Here is a 21,548-nt window from a genome sequence, read left to right on the forward strand (position 1 = left end):
TGCAGTGTGCTTTCTCTATCTCTCAGACCTGGGAGGGCTGTTAGCTTTCATGGGGTGGGGGGTGGACTTGGTGGACGGAGCAGGGGGAGGGGCGGGGGGACGTGCAGGGCTTGATGGTCTTTTTGGTTTCCGAGATGAGAACAAACTACAGTTGAATGAAGTTATATTTTCTATCTTGATTTTTTGCCTGTATTTGATGTGTAAAAATGTGGAATTTGCCAGAACAAGCATTCAGGACTCTCTTGGAAATTTGATATGCATTGCATGTTGTGGTGCCCGAAGTCTTTGTTTAATTTTGCTGGGATTCTTTGAAGGGATGTTTTTAAGGAATAATGGCTAATATTCCCATTGTTACTATAAATATCTGTGGTCTCAATGATGGGACTAAAAGAAGAAGGGTACAAGAAAACCTTAAAGTTTTATTAGCTGATTTGGTGCGTCTGCAAGAGATGTATATAGCTTGTAAAGACTTTAAAATACTCAATACTATCGGGTTTAAGCCGATTGCGCATATGACTCAGGATTTCAGGACTAAGGGAGTTACATCTATAGATAACTTTGGTCTGCAGATAAAAATATTATTTGTGAGAGAAAGATTGTTGATAGGCATGGAAGGTGGATAATTATGGAAATCATGTGGGGCAGTCACTTTATGCTCAGTATATTCTCCCTTCTTAGATGATCCCTCAGTACTGACCCACTTACCCATCGAGCTCCCCTCTTGGCCCTCTACTTATTTGGTGTGTGGGGATTTAAATGTGAGTGGATCCATGGGGGTAGTCGGGCAGCAAGCACAACTCGCAAGCCACAAGTCTGTAGGGCATTGAAAGATTTTTTAAGAGATGTAGGTTTGATTGATGCATGGCCTAGTTTGAGGGGCACTCTCCCGGGATATACATATTATTAGGCCCCCACTAAATATTTGCTAGGCTGAATTATGTTCTGGTCTCACCGTCTCTTTTAAAGGAGTCTCAAATAGAATTATTTCCTAAGGTAATGTCGGACCACAACCCGGAGGTGTATGAATTTTCGCTAGCGGGGGTAATAAGGGCATAGAAAAAATAGACTTTTGAGAGACCACTTCTTTTTGACCTAAACTATTTGAGAGGGTGGATCTGTGAGTTCTTCAGGTTCAATAAAGATAGTGCATCCCCAGGAATGGTATGGGATGCCTTTAAAACTTCAGTTAGAGGGGAGACCATGAGATTTAGCCTTAATAAACAAAAGAAAAGTACTGATCAAATTAAATGTTGCTATCAGAAACTAGCTCACCTGGAGACTGAATTAATCTCCATTGTGAATAATGGTGAGGATTCTTCTATAATCGCAGACACAATTATGGTGACTAAAGCTGCCCTAAATGATTTTTATGTAGACATATTGGCCAGCAAATACCTCGCTAAAAGACAGTGTTACAAATATAGTGAGACAGTAGGTCGACTATTTGCAGTCAGGTCCAAGCAACAGACAGCGGCGGGGTATATAAAACAAATTAGGAATATGCAGGGGGACATATTGTCTAACACTGGGCGTAGTCCACGGCGTAGCGCTTCGCAAAGCAACGCGAAGTGCACTTCGCACTATGCGAGCTACGTGTAGCACTACGCAAACTGCGTAGTACCCTGTTCGCACTGTGCAAGATGCCATTTTCAATGATTGCACAGTGCAGACAAGCATCTGGCACTGTGCAATCATTGAAAACAGCCTCTTGCAGAGTGCGAGATGTAGTTTTCTGCTGTTCAAGTAGATTTTTACTCGAGTGGCATCTTTCTCAACGCAGACTGGTAGTTTCTCATTGCGATCGGTCGCGAGCATACGCGACCACTCACAATGAGAAACCTGACCTCCCCGCCTTGAGAATCTCGTCGGGAGGCTTATTTTCCACACTCGCGATCGGCAACTTGATGTTGCTGATCTCGAATGAGGAAAAAGTCTGCCCGGGATGTCATTTTGCTTCCTCGCGGTCGCAAATTTGTAGTTGAGGACCGTGAGCAAGCAAAAAAAGACCACTGAAATATGAGTGTTTGCATTGTGCTATGTGCAATTCGCATAGTGCGAAGTAGCAGAAACTTCACAAACTACCCAAGCGTAGCAAAGTGCTTTGCTCAGGGTTAATATTGTCTGATGCCACCGAGTTTAGAGAAGCCTTTAAAGAATATTATCGGGTACTCAATACTGCGGCAGCCCCGACTGCTGAAGATGACATTACTTATGAGTCTGACTTTCCACCTAAGGCGAGGCTATCACAGGAGGAGGCTCTTTCTCTGTGTACCGAAATTTCTCAGGAAGAGCTTTAGAGGGCACTTCAAGACCTTCCCTCTTGTAAAGCCACTGGCACGGACACTATACCACTTGAGTTTGATAAAGTTTTATTCAAGGAGGTTGTTCAAGAGATTTCGGATCTGTTTAAAGAAGTCAGGGTGGGGGCTAGTCCTCCGGCCTTATGGGAGACTGTAAATATTGTTATTTTTTTAAAGAAAGGGAAGGATTCTTTGAACATGAGGTCTGATAGACCAATAACAATGTTAAACAGTGACGTGAAATTATATTCAAAGATTTTTGCATCACGTTTGAATAAGGTTATGCAGCTTTTAGTGTCAGAATGGCAGCATGGATTTATTCAGGGTAGGGGGAAGGACGATCACATCAGGCAGCTCATTTCACTATTTGACGCAGCAGACAATAAAGGAAACCCATGGCAGTGGCCTTTTTAGACGCGGAAAAGGCATTCGACCACGTGTCAGGGAGCTATCTGCAGAGATGTCTGGAAGCTAAAGGCCTAGGCTCAGGGTTTATTAAGGCTATGCATGCTCTGTATTATAAACCTACAGCCCGGTTACGGATTATGGGAGGCAATTCAGAGCCTTTTGTGATTGCTATAGGCACATGACAAGGGTGCCCATCTTCCCCCTTGTAATTTGCGATATATATGGATCCCTTTCTCAGACGTCTTGAGGTGTCGGTGAACATCTCCCCGCATAAGGTGATCTGCAAAAAACTAGAGCGCGTTTGGCGCTCAGACTACCTGCAGGCAGATAAAATTAAACTTAAAGCCAGCCAAAGGATCTATAAAGAAATGATCAGGAAGGCTAAAAGTACGTACATTTCTGATCGGATTGAGGGAGCCAAAAACTCCACTAGAGTACTCTTTGACACAGTTGCCAGTCTGGTTACCCCTAAGTCAGTTATTATTCCCCCAAGTTTGGAACTTTGTGAGACCCTCGCCAAGTTCTTTTTAAATAAAGTGGAACTGATTTTCTCAACATTGGAACATCAAGTGGGGCTGTCTCTCCTTGAAGGGACACACAGGACCACTTTGGTTAATCCACACGCGGCAAAACTCTCTGGGTTCCGTCCTGTGATTACGGAAGAGATAAAAAATCTGCTTCAGGCAACGAAATCAGGCTCGCCTCAAGATCCCTGCCCAGCCTCAGTGGCACAGTTGGCAGCTATCCCCATATCATGCATTCTGACGGAGCTATTTAATCAGATGTCTGACATCGGAGAATATCCAACATGATGGAAATGAGTGTTGATTGCCCCACTGCTTAAAAAACCAACACTCGACATCTCAGACCCTAATAGCTACCGGCCCATAGCCAGGCTACCACTACCAGCCAAGCTTATTGAGAAAGTCATGAATGCACAACTATGTGATTTTCTCAGGTCCTCTCAGTGCTTGGATATAGCCCAACACGGGTTTAGGGAAGGCCATAGCACCGAGACTGCCCTGATCAAGCCAACGGAAGAGATCAGGAAGGCGCTGGATGCAGGAGGACGGGCAGCTCTGGTACTCCTCGATCTTTCCGCAGCCTTCGACACGGTCCTTCACAGTATTCTGGTGGATCGTTTAGAATGCTGCGGAATACAAGGGACAGCCTTGAGCATACTGAAGTCCTTCCTAGCCGACAGGGTCCAGGTGGTGGCCCTGGGACATTCTGAATCTAGACCTTTCAAACTCCCAGGGGGGGTCTGTGAGAAGTTGGCCTGGTATATGATGCTCACTAGTTCTAGTGATCACCTTGTACCATGCCAAGCAACCCTTATGATGATTGGTTGTAAGTCAACCTTATAGACCAGCTATCCTAGAGGTAGCGTGGACAAAGCAGTCTTAGGCTAAACTCTGTAAGGCATGTGAAGGAAGCTGTTTTACCATACACAATCCGCTTGAATACCAAATGAAAGCACACCACACAGATATGTATTGAATATATATATATTTATTTACTAAAAGTATCCCCTATACTCTTTATGAGTACAGAAGCAAATGCGTTAAAACAAAATACAGTTTAAATATACAAAAGCTGCACAATATGGATGAGCCCTAGGGGCCACCTAAACCATATACTAAAATAGTGGTATAAGTACCACCAATCGGAAAGGAAGTAGCCTGGGGAATTGCTGGAGCTGTTCGGGACTAGCAGTGACTAAGTCGGGAAAGGCCCGCGGGCCTCGGGTGCAGCTCTTAAAGCACACGCATACACCAATGCAAAGTCAATGGTGCGTAAAAGTTACAAAGTTACTAAAAAGGGAACCTTCTGGATGACCTAGAACCTAGCAACTTGGAACATAGACACTAGAGGTGTATTGCTACACAGGAGCACTGGAGTGCTAGGGTTACCTCACCCACAGGAAGCGGGTGCATATGTCTCAAAGTGTGTCAGGTTTCGTCGCACTGGTCTATGGAGCCTGTAGATGAAGATGCTGCAGGCGGGTCGTCGTGGAGAGTTCCGGTGGATCCAAGGGTGGCTCTGAAGAGGTGAAGACCTGAAAGCAGAGGGGACAATGTTCAAAGTCACTAGCCAGTGACTACCGTGGAACCAGGAAGGAACCAGGCGATGTCGGGTGCAAACAGGCAAAGAAGTGAAGATTGTCTCTGCAGACACGTGGACACGAAGAGGTCGAGGACGTCCAGGCATCGGTCACGAGCTGTCCCACAAAGGTTCTATCTCATGGCGGTGTCGGCTTCTTGATCGGAGCAAACAGACCTTGGCTAATGCAAGCCACGCAGGAAACGATGCAAGCTTCTCACTCGGACCAGCAAGGTCAGAGGGGCTGCTCCTTTTTACAGGAGCGAGGGCCAGTCTGGAGCAACCAGACCAGCGGTGTTGATTTCGGATTTCGTTGCCAAGATGGCCACTAGCCAACAGTCCAGTAACCGGGATGACATTCGAGTTGCAAAATGCAAAAGGGCCCCACACAGATCGTGGAGATGCTGGGTGGCTGATCTTCGGTGCAGATCCTGCTCGATGGTGGGGCTTCTTAAACATCAAGGGTGCCTCGGGTGCTGCGCAGTCAGCTCCTCGTGGGTCTTTCAAGATGTCCGGTCCCACGTCTCTCGGTGCCTCCACGGGTCTCTTCTTTTCAGGGACTGTGGATCGGGCTCTGAGATGTCTGCAGATCCGGGTCTTGTTGGGCTCTGGGCTCGGGCTCCGGCGGGAGGCGGCGGCAAAGCAGACGTCGAGTTGCTGGATGGTGCCTGTATTCACAGGGTGGGCACTCCTTGACCACAAGGGAGATGCTCTTCAGTCTTCCGTGCAGCAGAATGTCAAAGTCCAGTTTTCTTCTTAGTTTCGAGTCTAGTTCAGGATGATCTGCAGTCTTGGGACACAGCTCCTACTCTTATTCCAAATCTAGGGGCCGGATCACCTACTAGGTCCCTCTTCTGGGTGGGACCAGGAAGGGGGGCGGTTACACCCCCTTTCCTTTGTCCAGCTCCGCACCAGGACTGGGGCTGGAAAGCCCCAGCACCGGTTTGGACTGGCTTATGCATGGGGACACCTTGTGTGCCCCAGGTATGTCTCATTCTATTCAGCCCTGTCCTACCCAATACACAAAATCCTGTCTGGGGTGGTGCTCGCACCTCCCTTTGTCCAAGCCTCTCTCGCTGGAAGGACTCTCAGCAGCAGGAGGTCAGACTTGTGTCTGTGGTGGCAGCATCCATTTTGTGATGCTGAAGCTCGAGTTTAACTTTAACCGGGGTTCAGGTTATGTACATGTCGTGTCCCTCTAGAAGGGTGGAATGCTACCCCCGTCACCAGAATTGGTGAAGGGGTAGTATCCCAATTCGTATGACACCTTACTCGACTTGTTTTGATAAAGCCAAACCAAAGTTAGCAAGTAACCGCGAGGATTATAATGCACTTAAGAGTATATGGTATGGCAATATCCCGGAACAGTTAAAGGAGTTGTTCCCGACAGCAGCAGACAGGCTCAGCTCGTGCCAGAGCACCATCTAACATGAAACCAAGCACTCTGCCTCCAGGATTGTCGAGGCCTTCCATAGGAGTGGCTTATAGGTTAACATGTGTCCAGATAGGTTAGATATAGGTATACTATATCTAAGTAAGAGGTGATTAATCCAAACTTTCCCCAGCTGATTGATCAGCCAGTTGTGTCAAATATGGAGGCCAGGCCAGGGGTGGCATAATACATGCTGCAGCCCCTGGTAGGCCTTGGATACACCTATGCCCTGGGTACCTGGGGTACACTGTTACAGGGGCCTATAAGGTGAACCAGATCCAATTGTGTATGTACCTAAGGTACATGGAGTCCATTTTAGGGAGAGAGAAATTAGCCTGGGGTTCTGAATAGCAGGATCCCAGGCCAACTAAGTCAAAAACCAGGTAAACACCAGGCAAAAAGTTTGGGGGTAACTATAGTCAGATATCCACCTTCTTACAGGGTCCCTCAGGGCTCCTCCCTACGCCCCACACTATTTAACATTTACATTTCCTCCCTCACCCCGGTGATTTGGTCATTTGGATTTGAACTAACATCTTACGCAGATGATACACAAATTGTGGTATCTCTGCTCCCGCGGAGAGAAGAAGGAATAGCGGCTAGGTACCAGGACTGCGGTGAGCTCATGGATGGCTGGCAATTGCCTTAAATTGAGCTCCTCAAAAACTGAGGTTCTTCTCTTCGGCACCGATGTTAGTTTCTGGAGCCCCAAATGGTGGCCCCAAGATATGGGAGCCCTACCCATTCCGGCAACAAAAGTAAAGAACCTGGGAGTTCTTACTGACAGCCAACTATCTTTTAAACCACAGGTCAATGCTTTAACATCTTCCATCCACTGGAATATGAAAACCATCAGAAAAATTCTCCCTTTTCTATCAGACAGTAGCAGGAAAACGGTGGTGACAGCACTTGTGCTGTCCCGCCTTGATTACTGCAACAGTCTTTTCTTGAAAGCCCAGCAAGGGCTACTCAATAAACTACAGATGCTGCAAAATGCAGCTGTTTGATTAATTACTGGCCTGCCCAAGTTTGCACCAGTGGCACAGTAACTGAAGAAATTGCACTGGCTCCCGGTACGCAAGCGGATAATGTTTAAATCATTGTGTATGGTGTACAAGGCAGTGAATGGACTGGGTCCATCCTTTCTTCAACAGCACTTTCAACTGTACACGCCAGGTAGACAACTAAGATCGGCAAATAAAGGGCTAGTCATGACATGTCAGATCAGGAAAGCACGATTGGGAGGCCGTAGTTTCTTCTCTGGAGCCTCCACCGTCTGGAATAAACTGCCCCTGGCCTTGAAACAAAGTACTAACCTGATGACCTTCAGGAAAACCATTAAAACTTGGCTCTTTGGCCTTTAGAAATCAACGGACAACTTAGGGGAGACATCATATCATTTCAGCGCCAGGACACCGCTCGGTAACAGCGCGCTTTATAAATGGTATAAATAAATAAATAAATAAATTAGTCTACACTGTACAGACACAAAACTATTGGCCTATGCCGATGACGTGGCCATTGTTACCTCCGAGTTTGGGAGTGCTTTGATTGAAGTTGAGACACTGGCTGAGCAGTTTGGGTCATTTTCTGGCTATCGACTTAATAGGGAAAAACCCAGATTTTAGTTAATAGGCATATCTCTGCTGTAGATAGCAGTATTGTGGAAGAGGCTACGTATCTGGGTACACGAGTAAGAGCAAAGGTTGAGGATATTATAGAGGCAAATCTTAACCCCATAATACGCAAAATTAAGAGCGATATGTGCCCCTGGGACAATCTAAAGCTATCTATAATTGGCAAGTCTAATTTGTTTAAGATTGTGATTCTGCCCAAACTGTTATATATTTTTAGCACAATTCCTTTGGAAATACATAATATATGGTTTAGGCAGATTGAAAAGGAGATAGCCAGATTTATATGGTCTTTTAAACGGACAAGCAGTTCGAATATATTTGTATCTCTTCCTAGGGAAAGGGGGGCCTTGGCTTGCCTAATTTTAAATTATATTACTTAGCAGCATCTTTAAAATATTATTGGTCTTTATTCGGCATCACAGAAAATGGGGATACCGATTCCGATTACGCGCCCTTTATATTTGAAAATTTGATTGGTCCACAAGCTAATGGCTGTTTGTTGAAAACATATGAGCCCAATTATTTCAAAAAGACTCGTTTTAAGACTCTTATAGCAGCATATCGAAACTGACCTTGGCTCAGAAAGAAAGTAAGGCTTGGTAGATTTAGTAGATATGCCCCATTAACGGATACTAATCAGATACCGGCGACATTGGCCGACGAGTATTTACAGAGGTGGGGGAAAGCAGGGGTATTTAGGATAGGTGACTCATTGGCTGGGGAACATATTGCTTCTTTCCATATAATCATGACCAGATTTAATATTAATCACCAGGAGTTTTTTAAGTTCTTACAGATAAGGGATTTCCTTCTCCTGAAAGCGGGTGGGACATCGGCGTTTTCAGTGATTCCACTGCTGGAAGCCCTTACTGGTATATCTGGCCCGTCAATTTCATCGGTGTATAGCATACTGCTCAAGGGGGTAAATGATGATATTGAAAAGCACTCTGTGAAATGGCAGGCAGGTTGGATGTTGCAGACTCGTGTCTTCATAAATCAATAGAAATGGCGAATGCTGTGCTACGCACGGCGAGTTTACGGGCCCAACATTTTAGGGCTCTTTATGATCTATATATCACTCCGGCAAAAATTGTTAAATGGGGTGGTACCGAAGGTGTCCACTGCTTTAGGTCTAATAGGCATGGGGTGGATATGACCCACATTTTTTCTACATGCTCTAATTTAGACACATTAAGAGGTGAGGTCTCAGGGTTTTTGCAATATGTTTTAAAAAGAGAAGTTCAGCTGACTCCTCAGCTTATGTTATTCAGCGTAACTGCACAAGAAGACTCTGGTAAGGAGTTTGTATTTATAGCTATGTCTGTGCTTAGATTATGTAATGCCTCAGTCTGGCTAGATCCCCTATCTCCAACCTTCAGGCAATGGAAAGCTCGGCCTTTACATATTTTTAACTTGGAAAAGGCACTTTATGTTCAAAAAGGAAGGAAAGGGAGAGCTAAATGGCTAAAGATATGGAGCCAGCTCTAAGACTGGGTGGAAGGATTAAGCTAGAAAAGTAAGCCTTGAACCTAGGATGAATTTAACAATAATTGTTGATGCTTTCAAACCCCCTATCTGTATATTGTATGTGTCTGTCGTTATCTGTCTTTCGCCCAGTTTAAATTTTCTCATCTTTATTTGTGTAAATGTATTGGCGCTACGACAAGGAAAAGCTAGCTTTTGTTAACTCTGCTGTTATTCCTTTATTGGTATTCTTCTGTATGTTTGTTCATATAAGAAACCAAAATAAAAAATATATTAAAAAAAAGAATGGCTGTTAGGAAAAAGTTAAAACAGTATTTGACTCATGCATGTCTCTTGCCTTAGACAACTGATTAATCTGGTGATGTGCATTCACCAAGCCCTCTAGCCCGAAACTGGATTATCAAAAAAGTGTACCACAGAGAGACTGAACATTTGTTGCAGTCATTTTTTATTTCATTTTCATATTTTTGTATTGCTCTAGCTGTGTCTCTGTTTTTTGACAACTTGTGACAACGGGCAATGAAAAACGGTGTGACCTACATTTATTGTTGTCCTCTAACACCAACTGCCATTTAACCCCTCCCCTGCTGATGACGGAACCGCTCCGTCATCTGCCGCGGTGGAGCTGTACTGATGACGGAGCGGTTCCGTCATGGCCCGCCCGACGCTCCTGCGCAGCGCGAATTCCGCGCCTGCGCTGAGCGTTCTATTGAGCGGGCGGGGCCATGACGGAACCGCTCCATCATAAGCACAGTGCAACCGATGCTGGTGACGGAGCAGTTCTGTCACCAGCATGCGCCCGCCGCATTTCCGCCCCGCCCCCATAGCACTGCGGCGGAATAGTCGCTGTAGTGAAGGGGTTACACATATGTTTCCTGCTTGTTCCTTCATCTCTGGGGTTCTAAACACACCCAGAGCGGCACGCGTGCTCAAATAGACCTGTTATCTCAGCACAATTCACTCACTGAGTCAACATGTATCCCTTCTTCATATATTTTGCCCCTTGTGCCACTGCTGCATCACATTGCATTATGCATCGACGGCACAACCTGCTGCGTGATATTTACAAGGACACATAAAGCCACCCTGTGTGGCTTTACGTGTACTTGTAAATATTGCCCCTTTTCACGCAACACTTTGCATGTTAGGGGCATGCAGTGGGTCTTCCCACGCATTAGCCATGTCCACTGATGTATTTCCATATTTACGAGCAATTGCACACCTTGAAATGCGTCAGAGTGCTACGCCATCCCAGGGGTGGCACAGTGAGGTGCAACGAGGAGAAATATTTTAATTTCTCCTCTGGCTTATTTACAAGCCCCTTATGCTGCTGCTGTGTCTCGTTGCATGATGCATCGGCGGCACAACCTGCTACACGATATTTATAAGCACACGTAAAGCCACCCTGCGTGGCTTTACATGTGCTTGTAAATACCACCCCTTTTCACACAAACTTTGCTTGTTGGGGTTGTGACAGGGGTGTTGCTGTGGGTGTTTCCATGCAACACCCATGGCCACTGATGTATTTCCAGATTTACGAGTAATCGTAAACCTGGAAATGTGTCTGAATGCTATGACGCCTCAGGGGTGTCGTAGTGTGGTGCAACAAGGAGAAATGTTTCTCCTTGTTTTCTTCCTCTTTCAATGCGTGATGCATTTTACAGCACGCATTGGAAGAGAAAATCACCTCAATTGATTGTTTTCATGCAGGAAGGTTCCCCTTCCTGCACAAAAACAATCTCCCCACGACGCAGGCATCCTTTGCACCAAGGTGCAAGGGTTCCTGCGCTGGCTCATGGCAGCACTTTGTGCGCCAGTTCAAGGAAGAGCACAGAGATGCAACATATTGTTGTAAATATGTTGCCTCCCTGTGCTTTGAAACAAATGCAGCAGAGCAAAGTGCAGCAAAGTGCAGAGAAAGGACTTGCGGCAGCATGCTGTGTCAGTTTCTCGTAAATAGGGCATTGAATTTGCACATAAGATATCATCAGAGTGAAGAAAAAACTCTTTTTTTTCTTGTATTTGTTGTTGTATTCCATATTCAATTATGTATATATCTCTTTAAGTAGGCTCTGCCTGTTGTTGCCTTATAAACCTTGTACTGCAATCTGTTACTAAGGGCAAAGGTTCTAGATTCCAGCCTGTATTACTACTGGACCTGTCCTGCTGAGCAGATGCTGTACTGTGTTCCTCTGTACAATAAACCTACTTTCACCTTCAACTGGACTGGATTACTACAAAATTGGCGACGTTTTCATTGGTTTGCTACATTTGGGAACACAGGAGCAACCAAAGGATTATAACCTGCGCTGCATGATTTTCATCGTTTTCATGGATTTTGGATGTAAAGTATACTTTATCATTATTCTACTTCAACTACAATTGGAAAAATCCCTTGGCTTTCATCTCGTTTTATCATCTCTACAATCTATTTTATGACTTTTACTGTTTCCGTTTTCTCACCTAATTTCTTTCTCACTCGAAAGAAACCCTGGAAAAACTCACGTTTTTCAGAGACAATCGGAATCTACTTGGATACCTCGCTGTGTCTGTCCGCATTTTGTGATTGTTTTCACCATTTCAGCACTAATATTAAGCTGTTACGTTCACTGTTTGCTTACTTTTAAACTGCCGGTTTGCTCCCTCGGCAACCGCTTTTCCTCGCGCTCTCCTACTGCACGCCATTGTTGTGCCTCACGCGCGACATTCTCTAAGCACCAATCTCGATGGTAGGACGTGTGCGCTTGACATCATCGCGCACACGTCGACGCCATTTTGTTTACCGGTTGCTTAGCAACGAGTCCCCGGACGATTACCATCGCGTTTCAACGCGGAAGAAGCAAATCTCTTGGTTCTTTCAACACAAAAGGATCGACTCTTCACTTAATAGTATCCTGTATCGCGTTTAGCGCGTTTCTTATGTGCAAGGACCAAAACTCTTCGTATTGCACATAGAAAGATTGTTTTTCACCAAGAAAATTCTCTTTCTACAGGTTTGACTTTCACTATTATTATATACTCGTTGTTTTATACCACATTACTTTTACATAATTTTTTTTTTACATTTTTTTCTTGAATTTACTAATATTCATTAACTGAAGCATATTATCAAACATGCAGTTTGATCCCCCCCCTAAGTTTCTACAAAATAAAGGAGAGCCTCCCATACCTTGGATTCGCTGGAAAGAGGAGTTTATGACATTTCTAAAAGCTATAGATGGGGAGAGATTTTCACAAGAAAGGAAAAAGAACATTTTATTACATTCTTTGGGTTCTGAAGGTCAAGTGGTATTCAGAACACTTCCTTTACATGATGGGGGAGGAGACAGAAATGTATTTGATGATGCCATGACTCGTCTTGAAGCTAGATTTAAACCTACTTTTAGTGTGGCTCTGAATCGCTATAAGTTTTATACTAGAGCTCAAGAAGAGTCTGAAACTTTTGATGATTTCTTGACAGCTTTACGTTATTTGTCTACTAATTGTAATTTTGGTCCTATCTCTGATGAGATGATCAGAGACCAAATTATAGTCCATACCAAGAGCAAGAAAATCCAAGAAAAATTATGGATTATGGGAGATCCGGATTTGAAGGATGTTATTGTTACGGCTAAAGCTATTGAACAATCAGACAAATGGATAAAGTGTTTGGATAAGAAGGACAAAGACAGTTCCTCTGAAGTGTGTGCTGTTAAATCTGACGCCTCCTCTGCGTCATCTTCCAACAAAACTCAACGTGCCAGTTATTCCTTTCAACGTCCTTACAAAAAGAATGACAAATTTTTCCATTGTTTCAGGTGTGGTAGTCCTAGTCATGCTGCTTCTTTTCCTAAATGTCCTGCTATTGGGAAGGAATGTAACAAGTGTGGTAGACAAGGACATTTCAGTAGTTTATGCAAGACCACTACCGGAACCACTTCTGGGAATATCAATAAGAATAGAGTTTCTTTTGTTACTGACTCTGTGCAAGAAGTTGATGTTCCTGAGGAAGATAATGGAAATAATTGTGAAAGAGGCATAGTTGTTTCCATTGTCGATCCCAATGAACAAGAGTTGATTCACCTTAAACAACCTGAGTGCATAGTACATGTGTTAGGTGTGGATCTTAAATTAATGGCCGACTCAGGGTCACCTTGGACAATCATCACTAAACAATATTTCACTGAGGTGTTTGAGGGCATTGTTAGTCTTACAGATCTTAAAGTTCCTGACATAATTGCCAGAACTTTTCTTGAAACTGTTATCCCTATGGAAGGATATTTGGGAGCAGACATGCTTTTTAGAGGTCGAATGAGGTTTGTTAAGATATACATTGCCACAAAGGGAGTGAATGTGCTTGGGTGGAGAGATCAGTGGAGTTTTGGTATTACTCTCAATCCCAGGAAATTGGATCCCATTGTCATGATTGATGATTGTGTAGAAGAAACTCATTCTGTTAAAGCTATAACTGGTACTGAAACATGGATAAATGAGATCATTAATTTGTTTCCCAAGGTTTTTTCAAAAGAATTGGGAAAATTACATAACTTTCAACACTTGATCAGACTCAAGAAAGGAACCATTCCTGTTACTCAAAAGTTAAGAAATGTTCCCATAAATGTCAGGGATGATCTTAAAATACTTTTGAAAAACTTAATTGATGATGATATTATTGAAGAAGTTGAGTCTTCCGAATGGGTTTCGCCCATCGTTTTAGCCCGAAAATCTGATCAAAGCCTGAGGCTATGTGTAGATTTGAGAGCTCTCAATTCAAACATCATAGTGGACTGCCATCCCCTTCCTAATATAAATGAGGTTGTATGTATGTTAGAGGGAGCGAAGGTTTTTTCCACATTTGATTTGCGATCAGCATATCACCAAATTGTATTAGCAGATGAATCCAAGCAAATGACAGCTTTTCTCACCCCTGAGGGTTTATTCCAATATAAGAGAATGCCTTTTGGTTTGGCCTCTGCGGCATCAGTTTTCCAACGTACTATGCATCATATTTTTAAAGACCTCTACAAGTTTGTGAGGTGCTTTCAAAATGACATTCTTGTGTTTTCCCCTGATAATGCCTCTCACAAAGATCATGTCATGGAGGTTTGTAAAAGATTGGGTATGCATGGTCTCACTCTAAAGGACAACAAGTGCAAAATGTTTTGTGAATCTGTGGAATATCTTGGACACACACTTACGGGTAATGGTGTTGTTCCCAAGAAATGTTTGGTTGATGCTATACATAAAGCTCCATGTCCTGACAACAAGGAAAAGTTGCTCTCTTTCAATGGCTTGTGTGAATACTATAGCAAGTTCATTAAAGGGTTTGCAACTAAAATGGAACCCTTGAGAGAATTAACAAGACAAAAGGTAGAATTTTACTGGGGTGAGAAGCAGGAGTCTGCCTTTCAAATCATTAAGCATGATATTGCCAATGCTCCCACATTGAAACCCTTCTGTGTTAATAAACTGTGTGTGGTTACTGTTGATGCCAGTGAGTATGGGCTAGGAGGGGTTCTATCACAAAAGTGTGGAAATGATGAGTGGTGTGTGGCGTTTGCTTCCCGGACTTTGACTGAAACAGAAAGGAAGTATTCGGTCATTGAGAAAGAGCTTTTAGGATGTGTCTGGGGAATAGAACATTACCGGAATTTTTTATGGGGTAGTCGTTTTCTGTTGAAAACGGACCATAAACCACTAGTCTCTATACTTTCCCCTGGTGGTGGTCGGAACGCCACAGCACGGATTGCTAGACTCATGTCTCGCTTACAAGAGTACAATTTTGATGTGGAGTATTTTCCTGGTAGGAGCAATGTTACAGCCGACTGTCTTTCGAGACTTCCCTGTGACTCTAAATGTACTGCAAATGACAAAGGTGAAGAAGATGTTGAGTTTGTTGCTTCTTTAAGGGATTTCTTAGGAGATGAATTCTCGTCCATTTCAAAATCCGTTTGGGATGATGCTGTTACACATGACAAGAATTGGACTACTCTTAAAGAGTATATCTTAAAGGGTTGGCCTAATAGTAATATGGTTCCTCCAGAATTGAAATCCTTTCATCAAGTCCTTAGCGAATTAGAAGTTGACAATGATTTGGTTTTTAAAAGTGGAAAATGTGTACCTCATGAGGATATGCAAGAGGAAATTATTAGGCTTGCTCATGAATGTCATTTAGGCATGTCTTCCATGAAGAGATTAGTGAGAACTAGTTTTTGGTGGCCAGGAATGGATAAAATGATTGACAGAGTAGTTCGTGAATGCTCTATATGTGTCAGCAGTGATAAGATGTTGAAGACCTACCCTGCCCCACTCATACCTATTTCCTGGCCAGAGAATCCTTGGAGGAAGCTAGCGCTTGATATTTCCGGTCCTTTCAATTCTCTACCTCAAGATGCCCGTTTTGCTTTGGTGTTAATAGACTACCACTCTAAGTGGCCTGAAGTTAGGTTTGTGTCTTCAGCTTCCTCGCAGGTCATTGTTGAATTTCTCAGAGAGGTATTTGCAAGAGAAGGTAGCCCTGAGGTTCTGATTACCGATAACGGGGTACAATTGATTTCTACTGAAGTAGAGGACTATCTCAAGTCTTGTGGGATTAAACACATCACTACACCTCTTTACGAACCACAAGGTAATGGACAGGTAGAAAGGTTTAACCGCGTCTTGAAAGATTCTGTTGAATGGGCGAGAAAGACTCCCAGTGTGTGGAAAAAAGTTATCAGAGAAAGGTTATGGTTGTATAGAATAACCCCTCACTCAGTTACTGAGCTTAGTCCCTTTCGTTTATTGAGGGGAAGGGAACCTGTGTCCAAATTGTGTCCGTGGTGGATGAAAGAGAAGTTTAGCTCTCCTGCCATTTCTTCTCCTGTTGACGTACGAAGCACTTCTCTGAGAGTCAAACATCATCAGGAGAAGATGAAGGAATATTATGACTCTAAGTACAATGTGAGAGTTCCTGATTTTGTAGTGGGAGATTTTGTCAGGATACGTAAACCTGGATTTTTGATTAAGGGTGCTTCTAAATTTGGGCCTATTCGAAAAGTTGTAAAAGTCAACACCAACAGCATCATAACTAATGATGGCAAAGTCTGGAATGTGAGACGAGTTGTTAAATGTCCTAATCTTCACACTCCCAGCTTTGACAATGTTATTCCACCTGTAAAAAATGATTCTGTAAAAAATGATTCTGTTTCTTCTAGAGTTAAGACCAATAATAGAAGCGTTAATGTACCACTTAGGCTTAGAGATTGATTCAGTTCTTTGTGCTTTCCACATTTTGTTCCTTTCCAGAAATGTTTGCTTTTTGCGTCATACCTCCAATTTTCCTCATGTTTCTTTTGTTCCTTTTCTTCTGTTTCATCTTTCTTTTCCATTTCTTCTTCTTTAGGCTTCTTTCCTCTTTTCCTCCTCTTCTTTTCTGTTCTTTTCTTTTTAGGGATAAGATGTGTTGTATTCCATATTCAATTATGTATATATCTCTTTAAGTAGGCTCTGCCTGTTGTTGCCTTATAAACCTTGTACTGCAATCTGTTACTAAGGGCAAAGGTTCTAGATTCCAGCCTGTATTACTACTGGACCTGTCCTGCTGAGCAGATGCTGTACTGTGTTCCTCTGTACAATAAACCTACTTTCACCTTCAACTGGACTGGATTACTACATTTGTGCAATGACACATGAGGCAAAATCTGATCGAAAGCTGTCCAGCTTTAAACTTCGAGGTGCTTTTTGGAGCCCTGACATTTTTTGGGTAGGTTGATACATGCTTGTTTATTGTGGCTTAAGCTGGGCCCTCTCGCTGATGCAGTTGGACTCTTCAACTGCCCTCGTGATCATCAATATCAGTGCCACTGAGCCTTCGATCAGCCTTTCATCCTTCCAAACTCGATAATAGAAAAACCATAACATTGGCACTAATGTCAAAAGTTACTTACAGCTCCATTAAAAAAAAAACGTTATATTAAAATGCGTAAAAAATGTGCCTTGTTGCACCATATTTACAAAGTGACGCATCTATGTAGATGCGTCACTTTGTAAACCCCTGCGCTACATTATACCTGCGCCAGGTATAATGTATGCATGGGGGTGTTCTGACGCAAGAAAGGGTCATGAAAGTGACGCAGTGAAACTCACTGCGCCACTTCTAGGATTCAAATGCGTCAAATTCTTACGCCTGCCTCACTGCAGGTGTAAGACTGATGCAGGCCCTATCACATGGGGCTTGCCCTATGTGAAAGGACACATTGCTGGAGTTGCGTCACTTTTGTGACACACGCCAGCAATGCGTCACTTTTGCCTTCTACAGATACGTCAGAATTACTTACGTATCTGTAACTCCTTGCGCCATGATGCGTCATACTGTAAATATGACGCATCATTGGTGTTGCAAGGAGGGTGCAGTGAAAAGTGACGCAACGCTGTTTTCACGCAGCGATGCGTCACTTTTCATAAACGAGGCCCCCTGTGCGGGCTCGGGAGCGCGTCCGCTGGCAGAACTCTCTGCTACAAAACAGAGACCTAACCGACTAAATGTAAGCGGCCCCAGACATACAGTGGTGCCCCCTGGACCCAGCACCTGTGCAGGCCGAGGAGAATGGATCTCTGTCACAGCGGGCACTATTATGTGACAGAGGCCTGTGAGTCACGGGCCTCTGTCACAACATAGTGCCCGCTGTCAGGGGCAATAACACTTGCAGCTGGTGCGTAAAGCACACAGGGGGCGACACCTTTTACAACGTTAAACAAGATATTCCTCTTAAACTTGTGAGTGTGGAATAAAATAACCCAGATACACAGGAGGAAGAAGGGTGAAGCATCAGTGCTGGCGCTGCTTAAAGCAATGCAAACAACAACACCAAAAAAAAAACACAAAAAAGAAAGAAAGCCTGATGTATGGGACACTGCAGCCCAGTACATACGCATTACCAAGTGAAATGATAATAACTTCATTTAATAGTGAAATAAATCAAGAAAAAGCACTGAATGAGTTGTCACTATTTCTCCACTTAAAGGTGCAACAGCAGGGAATCGACTCAGAAGAATGAAACATGATTCTGCTCTGCCAGGATTCAAGCCAACGCCCCTCGAAGCTCATACAGATCCCACCAAGAAACGCATAGACTCTTTCAGAAACCTCACCAACAGAAGGAAGGAATTCTTAGAAAATACCACGGTGCATCCATTTCTCCGTGTGTGATTTTCTTGCTTTCAGTTTGTCACAAGTTTTGTCTCGAGAGCTTCAGTAGTGTTTCTTTAATTTATTTCAGCCTTTGCTCCAACGCGCGTCACCGTGGACACCACGGTCGATCACCCTGGGCTCAAGAGAAGCAAACATTGGTCCCCTCTCCGCGTGGGTGCAATTCAGAAATGGAAAACCTATTGGCTTTAATTTTTTCATTGTTCTTTGAATGTCAATCTAAGCAGTTTGCTACTATTCCATGCTATTCCACTGGGGGGCAGCAACATGCCACTGATGTCATTTAATTTCATAGTGAGACCGATGGTTTATGAGCAGTTCTGTCTTCTGTGCACTCGCATTACAGTCCAGACCGGTTCTGAAAGAGACGCTGATTTTGTCCTGGTCAAGCTTTCTATCCGCATGACATGTTCTCGGTGTGCTTGTCTTGGCTTTGCAAAGCCCAGCTTGCAGGTACAGCACCCAGGGACATATGTATAGGCCCCTATACCCACCACAACCTCACTTTTGCCGACGTTGTGGACCAGGAAAAACAGGGTCTTAAACAGCCGTAATGAGGAGAATTGCATTATTTCTCATCGCTTTTGCTTTTTCCTTGCATGCTGACTTTTGCAGCACACATGTAAAAAGCAAACTGCCATGGATTGTTTATGTACTAGAAGAGCCCGCCTCCTGTACATAAACAATCTGTAAAAAACAAAAGTCAATTTTGTGACTTTCATGTGTGCTGCATGAAAGTGACAAAATGGCATTTTAGATTGTTTATGTGCAGGAAGGGACACATTCCTGCACCTAAACAATCCTCCCCTGCACGCAGACCGCGTTGCACTATGCTGCAAGGGTGTCTGCGTTGGTGCTACACTGCTTGGTGTAGCGCCAGCACAGGGGGAAACACAAGTCTGCACCTTACCCTTGTAAATATGGTGCAGCCTTGCGTTTTTGAAGTGTTGAAGTGAGGCGCTAAGCTATGACTGCTAACACCTCACTCCACCACTTCCTCATACATATGACCCCATTGCCTTCATTGATAGAGGCATGATTGAGAATAAGCTGTGCTGAAAAGAGCACAAGTTTATTGATTTCAGTATAAATGATGAACAAGAGATGCTGAACACGCAACAAAATGTTCAATAAATGAGGCTGAGTTAGTAACAACATATGCTGAGCACAAAAGAGCATTCAATTAACGAGGCATGAGTGCTCAACATGAAATGCGAACCCAAAATGTATGCAATAAATTATGGGTGGGCGGAAATTTCCACCTACCTGTTGGAGGAGATTTTTGCTGAATTCCATGTTCTAAGAGGAGAGTGGAGTGGCAAAACTTGTTGAACTCCGCTAGCGAAGCGGAGTTTATCACTCAGGCCTAGTGTAGAATGGATTGGCATAGACTGGAAAAGCATAGAGTGGAGTGGCATAAAGTGGACTGAAAGATGATGCAGTGGCGTAGAGTGGCGTAGAGTGAAGTAGCTTGGAGAGCAGTACCATAGAGTGGAATATCATAGCCAGGAGTGGGGCACATTGGATTGGTGGAAAGTCAAGTGGAGTAAAGTGGAGTGGCGTAGAGTGGAACAGTGTAGAGTGGAGTTCCATAGAGTGTCATACAATCAAGTGGCATAGCGTGGAGTGTAGTGGAGTAGATTTTAGTGGTGTAGAATGGAATAGCGTGGAATGGAGTGGCATAGAGTGTAGTGGCATAGAGTGATGTACAGTCAAGTGATGTAGTGTAGAGTGTAATGGTGTAGAGTGTAGTGGTGTGGAGTGGTGTGACTTAAAAAGTAGTGGTGTTGCATGTGTTCACTGTAGTGGCATACAATGGAGTGGCATAGAGGGGAGTAGCATGCAGTGGAACTGCACAGAGTGAAATATAGTGTTGCAGCGTAGAGTGGAATAGAGTAGAGGTAGTTGGTGTACAGTGGCATACAGTCAAGTGTGTACAGTAAAAGATAGTAAATAACATAGAGCTGAGTGACATTGAGTACAGTGGCATAGAGCGGAGCGTCTCAGAGTGGAGGGATGAAGAGTGAAGTGTTGAGTAGAACAGCATACCCTTAAGTGCAACAGAGTGGAGTGGCATTGAGTGGAGTTGCATAGATTGGAGAACCATAAAGTGTAGAGGATGAAAGTAGAATAGCATGGGGTGGAGTGTTGCAGAATGGAATAGCATAGAGGTGAGTAGTGTAGAGTGGAAGATAGTCAAGTGGTACACAAATGAATAGTGAATGGCGTGCCACAGAGTGCAGTCCTGTAGAGTGGAATAGCAGAGAATGTTGGGGTGTATTGGGGTGTACATTGAACTGGCATAGAGTGGAATAGCATAGAGTGGAGTGGTATAGAGTGGAGTAGTTTACAGTTGAGTGGTGTACAGTAGAGTGACATAGAGTGGAGTGGCATAGAGTGGATTAGCATAGATTGGAGCAGCGTAGAGAGGAGTTGCTTGAGTGGAGTAGCATAGAGTGAAGTGCCATAGAGTGGAAAAGCCTAGAGTGGAGTGGTGTGGAGTGAAGCAGCGTACAGTACTGTGGCGTACAGCAGAGTGGCAAACAGTGAAACAGTGTAGAGTAAAATGATGTACAGGGATTGGCATAGAGTTGAATAGCATAGAGTTGAGTGAAATAGAGTGGTGTACTGTTGAGGGGCATATTAGGAATAGTGTACAGTGGAGTGTCATACAAGGATGTGATTTACAGTGAAGTGGTGCACAATACAGTGGTGTAGAGTAGAGTGACATAGAGAGGAATTGCAAAGAGTTTAAGGATTGTAGAGGGGAGTGACATAGAGTCGAGTATCATAGAGTTGAGTGGCATTGAGTGGTGTAAATCTGAGGGGCATCCTAGGAACAGCGGAGAGTGGAGAGGCCTACAGTTGAGCAGTGAACAGTACAGTGGTGTAAAGTGGAGTGGTGTGGAGTGACATAGAGTGGAATAGCATAGAGTGGAGCTGTCTAGAGGGGAGTGATGTAGAGTGGAGTGTCATAGAGTGGAGTGTCATAAGATGGAGTGTCATAAGATGGA

Source organism: Lissotriton vulgaris, chromosome 7 (assembly GCF_964263255.1).
Source record: "Lissotriton vulgaris chromosome 7, aLisVul1.2, whole genome shotgun sequence".
In the NCBI taxonomy this organism is placed as follows: Eukaryota; Metazoa; Chordata; class Amphibia; order Caudata; family Salamandridae; genus Lissotriton; species Lissotriton vulgaris.